Source organism: Etheostoma spectabile, unplaced genomic scaffold (genome assembly GCF_008692095.1).
Source record: "Etheostoma spectabile isolate EspeVRDwgs_2016 unplaced genomic scaffold, UIUC_Espe_1.0 scaffold00018627, whole genome shotgun sequence".
NCBI classification, from domain to species: domain Eukaryota; kingdom Metazoa; phylum Chordata; class Actinopteri; order Perciformes; family Percidae; genus Etheostoma; species Etheostoma spectabile.
In genome coordinates, this window is record NW_022604362.1 from 34,123 (window position 1) to 43,188 (window position 9,066).

Sequence of the window (9,066 nt, forward strand, 5' to 3'; positions counted from 1 at the left end):
AATGTCAAGTTTATTTCTTCCATAAAAATGGAAACTACAGTGCTCATAATATGTAACACCCATAAAAACTGCAGCGTAACACAATACATATACCACAGTACAAGTACATAAACACTGTAAAATAGCCAGTAAAACATGTATGTTTAACGTGCTTGTTGTGCTGTCTACCAGTCAGATTACCACAGGAGGTAATATCTTCTGCAGCTCTTTTAAAGACTCTACCATAATACCTGCTGGAGATGCCAGGTCCTCATACATGGAAAGCATGAGCTCTACCACTGAGCTAGGTAGGGGGTAGGGTAGGGGTGAAAACATACCCCTATAAAATGGGACACCACTTGGTGACATCATCATACAGTATTAATCACAAACTTCCAAGATGCCGTCTCTGTCTGTTGACTGTGTAGGTTTTGACAACAGTGACATATGCATGTATATATTTATATATTTCATAGTTATTTTATGTTCACTTTGGTGGTGCGGAGGCAGATGTTCTTATCTGTGTAGTACTTAGGTCTGTTTGCAATACATATGTGTATACACATGTATCATGTAAACATACATATACACTCTGTATACATGGTGTGTTGTATATCTGTTTCAGTTATCACCGTTTTGAATTTCAATGGTGTTCAGAAAAACATTTTGTTAACAAAAATCTGTCTTTATTGCTGATAAATTAAACATACTAGGCAAAAACATTAAAAAAATATATATTATATCAACGAACCGTTATCAACCATTAGAACCATAACTAACATGTCACACACATAAAAAGGCACTCAAATGTGTAAAACTAAAAAAAAGACACACAAGACCACAAACAAATTAACTAGAGCTGTTCTGATATTCCTGACAAGTCTGATGCCTGTTGGCCAGTAACCCTCCCCCCCTCCCCCCACAAACACACACACACACACACACACACACACACACACATTTCATCAGTGTCTTGTATCAAAACCAAGTGCCAACCAAGTGCATGAACAAGAATTAATTACAAATGATTACAGTAATACAGTACCAATGAATGGGTACAACATGAACACAGGATTTAAGAAACTTCTGCTCGCTTTCAGCCCCAAAGTGGATCAGCTGCTGTGTCCTCCTGCTTCAAGTAAGCTCACGTCCTCCCTTGATTTTGTATTTCACTGTCTATGGTTCCAAGGGCCATACACCCCTTACCCCTTGTTCAAAAAGAGTATTGGGACAGCACTAGGTTTCACGTGAACCCGCAAAAACAAGGGGAAGGGGTAAGATAGAGAACTGAGATTCAGACCAAGACCTCCTGGAACACAAACTAAGCGGTATGCCCCCTTTTTAATACCTCAGAGTATCAGACAACACAACAAGCACTTTAAATGTACATGATTTACAGTTTCTATTTATCAATTTACAGTATTGTAGCATATTTATTGTTTTGTGCTTATGCTGCAGATTTTATGGGTTTGAGTGCTGTAATTTCTGTTTTTATGGATGAAATAACCTGACATACCATTAAGAGTGTACTTTTCAGCAGATGGAGACATATAACTTCAGACACAGATGCATTGGTAAATGTTATCAGGTGTCCAGTACAGTCCAGTCCACTCACAAAGCATGGCAATTAGCAGAGGATGGTTTCGATCCATCGACCTCTGGGTTATGGGCCCAGCACGCTTCCGCTGCGCCACTCGGCTCTTCAGACCTATGGTCTGGATAATCTGTGATCCACATTTTGAAGGAACAGTTTATGGGTTGTAAAGTTAAACATTTGGTAGACCTTGCCACTATCTTTTATGCTTCCTGATTACTCACACATTGATTATTCACATATAACACTTGTGATTGGCTGGTGCTTTAAAAAAAGGGCATAGTGAGAACAGATAGAAACATCAGTAAGGAGTCTACCAAGTTTCCTCTTTTCATTTTAGTTTGGACACCCAGTGAGGCTTACCGCGATGGTTTGGACTGGGTCGACTAGGGTCTCAATGTCAGACGAAACAACAGAATTACAACTTCCATTCATGTGCTTGTGTCAGTGTTCAACCACCTGTCACTGCATTTTAAGCTTCAGTTGTGTTTTCTTTGTTTTTAAAACACCGACCCTAGATGCTTTGTCATGACCCCATGAAAAGGCCAGGACAAAAGACCGTGTGCAAAGTTTGAAGGAAACACGAGAACATGGCCACAACAAAAGAAATGACAATTCAATGATGGTGGTAGTCAGTTTAGTCAGTGGTGTGTGTATGCATGGATGAGTGCGAGGTATGGTGTCAGTGATTTATGCTGGACAGAGTAAAACTAACAAAGATGAGGGGGAGAGGTGCTGGACTGAGAGACCTCTAGGGCAATCACAGATGCACAACCAATAATAAAACACTACTGAGTGAATGCGTTCAGAAAATGAAGAACATTGTTCAGAAAGCTTAATGAAGCTTCATTTGACCATAACTAATAACCACCTGAACCTGGTAAAAGGTATGAGGTACTCATGCATAGCTAGCCAGTGATTTACTACTGTAGATGGTGGTCGGCATGCCAATGAGGCTCGAAAATTTGCAGATGGGGATTCAGAGGAGATGTAACAGTTTAAAGTGTAAAGTAACTTAATTTAATAAATTGTCCGCCTACAGTGCCAATGAGAGCTCTTCTCTAATATTACCGGGTACGCAATAGCTATTCAACTTTAGAAGGTATTGTTGATCTCAGAAACAACAATAGATGAAACCATCTTTTCACAATGCCCATGTTTGTGTTTCTTCAAAGTTTGCAAAAACATTCATCTGAACTCGGAAATCAATTGATGAGATTTTGGAGGTCAAGAGTTTGTCCATCCGATTCTTGTGAATGCAATATCTCTGAATGCCTAGAGGGAAGAACTTTAAATATGGCATACATAACCATTTTGCAGATGAACTGATTTCGTTTTTGGAAAGCAAAGGTCAAGGTTACTGTTTCATTATGTCTCCAGAACTGTCTATGTATTTCTACTGAACTGGTGAGATTTGGAGATGTAAAGCCCCAGTGGCCTAATGGATAAGGCACTGGCCTCCTAAGCCAGGGATTGTGGGTTCAAGTCCCATCTGGGGTGATTTTTCAGCAGAGTGGCACTGAGGGAGCATCCTGGGCCCTCAATCCAGAGGTTGATGGATCAAAAACATCCTCTGATAATAACTTTTGCTGGTGACACTCTGAAAGGGTGATGCGTCAGGAGATTATGACCCTCAACCTGATTTCCATGGTGAGATGAATCATGATATAACTCCTGGAAAAGTTGTTGACAGCACCATATAAAGTAATGTTCTTGAGGAAAATCACATTCTGGCAGTCTACTGTCCATTTTGACAAATCAACCACTACCCTGTCAGGACCCTGTAGTAATGCTGACTTTCCAGTGATGTGATTGGTAAGTGGTTGGGCTGTATACAGGTTTTGATCATATCCATTGGTTGCATGGACGGGACTTCAATACCCCGGTTCCACCGCCTGATCGCTGTCTTGTCTTTGTCGTTCGATGACTATTTGGGCTCACACCTAAACACACCCGAAGCATCTCAGCCGAAAATCACGCTGCACCTCAAAAGTGCTCTCAAGCACTCCCAGCTGTGCGTTTGAAGAAGAGCGCCTTGTTTTCTTCTGTCTTGGAAAAGGCTTTAGCTTATGACAAGGTAAACACATTGCACCATTGTGCTACTCATTATTGTGCTCACTTCAGTTATGTATTGAAGCACATCCTTAGAGCTGATGGCCCTCATTTATCAACCTAACGTAGAAACCAGAGCAGATATGAGCGCAGAAATCCTCTTACAACAGGCTTCCCGTGAGATTCATGAAACTTTTAAATCACACCAATCAGAGCGTAAGAATGATCGTACATTGATAAATGCAATTTAAATATCACGCCCCAATATATTCTCGGTTTTGAGGCCAAGCCCCTGCAATTTATGACATGGCCAGACGTAATCCGGCTAAGAAGCGGCACTTTTCAGAGGTGGAGATTGAAATTGTTATTATTTAATCTGCTATAGATAGAGGGTATAGAAAGAAGGACGAAGGGAAGAAAAGAAACACAAACCGTGTAAATGTGTGAAGGTATGTATGTATGCATTTGTGTCTATGATGTGTAATAAGTGAAGCATAAGATTTTGTATTTACTAAAGGATAAACGTAGAGAAAGGGGGTCGGACCTGATAAGTTGTTTATGAACTTCTTCCTACTTCTTTTTGAACATGGGAATTGTTTTGTTTGAATGACTTTTAATTTTGGAAGATTGTGCTGAGAAGTACATGGCTTTATTTATCTGTCATTTTAATTATATATATGTATGCATGAATGTATGTAAATATATTTTTTTATTTTAATATTTTACATGTTCAAATAAACTACAACTACAAACAAATTTGCAGTGTCCTATTTGGCAGCCTAAAAACATGCATTAGGCCATTGGAAGAATGTGGAATGGAAAGAGATTATTGATGCTTTCACAATAAATCAAAACAGGAACCCAGAAGCAGATCAGGACAAGGTGTTTATGAATAATAAGGAGAGTATTTATTGAAAAAAAGCAGTGTAGCAACGAGTCAGTCCGGAAGGTAGGCAGTGGATAGAATGGGTGGTAGGAGGAGAGTGCAGGTCCAGGAATGTAGTTGAAGTTGACGGATGAAATGATTACGCTAACGATCTGGCAGGGAATGGATGTCAGGTCATGGTTTAAATGGAGCAGAGGTGGTAATCAGGACCAGGTGTGCAGACTGCAGGTGACAGCAGGTGTGTGTAGTGGAGAATCAGCTGTGATACCCAGAACAACGGCAACACCAAGTCATGATGCTGGAGTCATGATAGTACCTCCCCTCCGACGAATGCAACCGGGCGGACTGCCAGGAGCACCAGGATGGAGCCTACAGAAGTCCCTGAGTAGGTCCGCACCCAGGATCTGATGCTGAGGTATCCAGCACCTCTCCTCAGGACCGTCAGCCTCCCAGTCCACGAGGTACTGGAAGCCCCGCCCGTGACGTCTAGAGTCCATGATGCGGCAAATAGTGTAGACCATGCAATGGAGAAAAAAAATCTTCTCTAGGGGAAACCGGATATAAGACGGGGATGCTACTGTTTTAATTTTGCAAGAGGTTGTCACACTGTTACTGCGTTAACTCTGTGAAAACTGTCTTCCCACTTGGTTATTCTCTGCAGGGAATAATTAAATCTCACCATGTTCTAAACCTTGACTCAGTTGCACAGCTGTCTTTATTTTGTTTCAACAAAGTCTCACTATCCAAACAACTCCTCTCCTGCTGTACAGAAACTTTAACAACATTCTCTATTCTGTCAGGGCTGAACACTGTCTAACCCCACCTCTTTTTTTTGTCTGTTGTGATGACTCGGCGCCAGCCGTGGCCAGAAGTGTTATGCTTTTGGGTCGTTCGTCCATCTCTACATACGTATACACTTCCCATTCTTGTGAACGTGACAACACACGAGGGAGGAAGGAATTTCTTCAAATTTTGCAAAACCTTTCACTGGAACTTGCAGATCAATTGATGAGATTTTGGAGGTCAAAGGTTTAAGGTGACTGTGTCCTCATGTCTGTCCATCCGATTCTTGTGAATGCAATATCTCTGAACTCCCAGAGGAAATCACTTTAAATTTTGCAAACACAACCACATAACGACTTAGAGTCACGGCTGAACCGATTTAGATTTTAAATTTTTTAGAAGAGCACCTTGTTTTCTTTTAACTGGGAAAAAGCCTTTCACTCATAACAAGGTACACAAATTGCACTTTATTGGCCTTATTAAACATTTAGGCAATTTTACATTTAGGCAACCACATTCAGTCACAGAAAATATCAAATTCCACAAAGTAGGAAAACGTAATGTTAAACTACAAAACAACAATAACTTGAGAGCGTACAATTAAAAATGGCCGACTTCTAGTATGTTCTAATGATGAGGACGGTTTGGACCAATTTACAGAAATATTGAATTTGCGCTTTTTAAACTCACAATGCTCAAAAGTTATAGTTTTTGCCAAAGAACTTTTGGGAGTTTAGAAATATATAAGGGTGACAAAAATGTATTCCTAAAATGAAAATTATACTGACTTCCTCAGCCAAAAAAAAGTTGTATGTTTCTAGAGATGAGAAGAAAGTTTTTCCAAAATAAAAGAGTTTCAAAGATATCTACATTTTCCAACCAAAACATCTTTAAACGTTTTAATATTTCTCCTTTGGGCCTTCTCCTTCCCACGGTGGGTACATTGTGGTTAGGGTTGGGTACCAAAACCCGGTGCTAGTACGGCACCGGTGCCTTAACACCCGGTATCTATCGGACCGAATAGTAACGGGGATTTTGGGGCCTCATTTCTGAAGATATCACTACTGAAACACCAGTGCTGCCTTTTTCCATCTAGTGGTTGTTTTTGTCATGTAGCAACAATTTACTGGAGAAATATGTTACTACATTTTGTTTTACATTTATTTCGGACCATGTACCAATAAACAAGCCGTTCTTAAATGTTGCTGGCTGTCTTGTTGTGCTCCCTCTTTTTTATTTAAACATATACATTTAAAAATATATTTTTAAAGAACGGGTTCAAACACCGATTCTGGTGCCTAAATGGTAAAGGGTTCTGAGGAAAGGCAAAAAACAGTCCAACTGATCCACAATAACATACATGTTGCTCAGAAGATAAAGTTACTGCTGGTCAGCCTTCAATGTGGAGAGAAGATCAGAATATAACAACACAGCTATCAGGGCATGAGGAGGAGGAAACAGCTTGGCTCTGAAACATGTTCACAACGAGGCAGTGTGAATGCGCTGGTGTCTTTCAAGGTTACTACTCTGAGAAAAGGTTTTCCCACATTGTTCACACCAGTACGGCTTCTCTCCAGTGTGAATGCGCTGGTGAGTTTTAAGGTTACTATGTTGAGAAAAGGTTTCCCCACATTGTTCACACCAGTACGGCTTCTCTCCAGTGTGAATGCGCTGGTGAGATTTAAGGTGACTACTACGAGAAAAGGTTTCCCCACATTGTTCACAGCTGTACGGCTTCTCTCCAGTGTGAATGCGCTGGTGAGTTTTAAGGTGACTCTGTTGTGTGAAAGCTGCTCCACATTGATCACAGCTGTAAGGTTTCTCTCCAGTGTGAACTCTCTGATGAATCTTTAAATATCCTGATGTGAAGGATTTGTCACAGTGCTGACAGCGGTGACGTTTGACTCCTCTTCCTCTCCGTTTCTATCAACAGAGAAAAACCAAGAGAGTGAGTTAGTGAGGTGCCATGCTGTAGAGCTCTATCTTAAACTAGAAACAACATTTAGAGCATGTCTATGGAACATTGTTTGACTGACGCAATACTTTTCTTAATTATCTGCCAACATCACTATTATGGAGTTGCATGAGGGGCACCAGCTGACCTTTGACCTTTTGTTTTAGGTTGTTGTTTTTGCTAAATCAAACTTGTATAGCCAGCAGTATTGTGTAAGTAAGTAATATGGTAGTGGAATGTGGTATTGTCCACACAAGCTACATTTCCTCAAGCAGTTCTGAAGCTCAGCAGAGCTTTCTGCTGTGCTCGGAATAAAACTGCTGAGCATCACTGACTCCTCTGAAAAACACAGGCCAAACCAACAGTCATGACATGCATGCTGCTCATTCTGTGCAATTGAATCTGTAATTGAAAGAAGCATGTTCAAATGAATAGCAGTGTTGTGTTCAATTAGTGAGCTGATTGATTCTGGGAAGAAACAGGTGTCAGTTATGGCCCATAATTAATCTATATACTGTATAAATATACATATTTAAGGAAGCACATGTGTATGCTGGTTATAGTGCATTTCACACTGAAATACTCAGCAAAATGGCTTGTTCCAGACATTGTTCTGAGGAACAGAGGACTTTGATTAAAAATTGATATGAGAGAAAACATAAAGAAGTACAGAAGATTATAAGCTGCTCTGTCAAAATTATTTCAGATCCCTTGAAATGGCATCCAAAGCCTGACTGACATGGAAACAACCAAAGGACACATTGACTGGCCAACGGAGAAATGGGCAACATTCTGGGGACTGATGAAAGAGAAATTGTTCTTTTTGGGTCTAGGAGACAGACAGTTGTCCTCCGACCCCCCTGCACTGAAATCCAGCCCCAGTCCACTGTGAAGACAGAAAGCATGGTGGTTATGGGATGTTTCTCATACTGTGGTGTTGGGCCTGTTTATCACATACCAGGGATCATGGATCAGTTTCAACACATCAGAATACTTGAAGAGGTCATGTTGCCTTATGCTGAAGAGGAAATGCCTTTGAAACGGGTCTTTCAACAAGACAAGGACCCAAACACACCAGGAAGGAGAAAGTCTTGGTTCCAGATGAACCTGATGGATGTTATGGAGCGGCCAGCACGATCCCCGGACCTCAATCCATAGAAACAATTGTAGGGTGACATCATAAATGCTGTTACTGAGTCCAGACCCAGTAATGCAGAGGAATTATGGGATGTAGTTCAATGGTCCTGGGCTGGAATACCTGTTCACAGGTGACTCCATGCAACACAGATATGAAGCAGTTCTCAGAATAATGGTTATGCAACTAAATATTAGTGCAGGGATTCAAACCCTGACACATTTTCAGTTTATACATTAAACATTTGAGTTTGTAAAGAAAAATGCCAATACTGCTAATATCTTTTTTTCTTCATTTCCTGTAAAGGTTGAACACAGACTTGATCAATGTTGTGATGTTTTGATTTGGAAATGAATGGGCAGAGTTCCCAATGCATTGGTATTATGGAATTAAAAGCTATTCTAAGGAGTTTGAGCAGTATTCACTTCTTTAAAAACACAGCTGTTATTCTGAACACAACTGTATGTAAAGGTTTTGCATACAAAGGTGTAATGATTGGTCGAATGGGGGCGGCTTCATACACCCCCCCAACAATACATGCATGTCCATTGGTCTGCGTTTGTATATTAACAGACAGAGTGAGTGAGTTAGTAAGGCGCCATGGTGGAGAGAGCTAAGTTAAACCAGAAGCATCGTTCACTGGATGTCTGTGTCTAAGTTCCACTGCTGCATTACCATGGTTA

General features: G+C 40.6%; 1 non-coding gene across 1 annotated transcript; it reads left to right on the forward strand.

The window, feature by feature from the left end:
- The first annotated feature begins 3,000 nt into the window (after positions 1-3,000).
- On the forward strand, positions 3,001-3,073 carry trnar-ccu (transfer RNA arginine (anticodon CCU)). Its single transcript has one exon. It is a non-coding gene; the product is annotated as a tRNA-Arg (tRNA).
- The last annotated feature ends 5,993 nt before the right edge of the window (positions 3,074-9,066 follow it).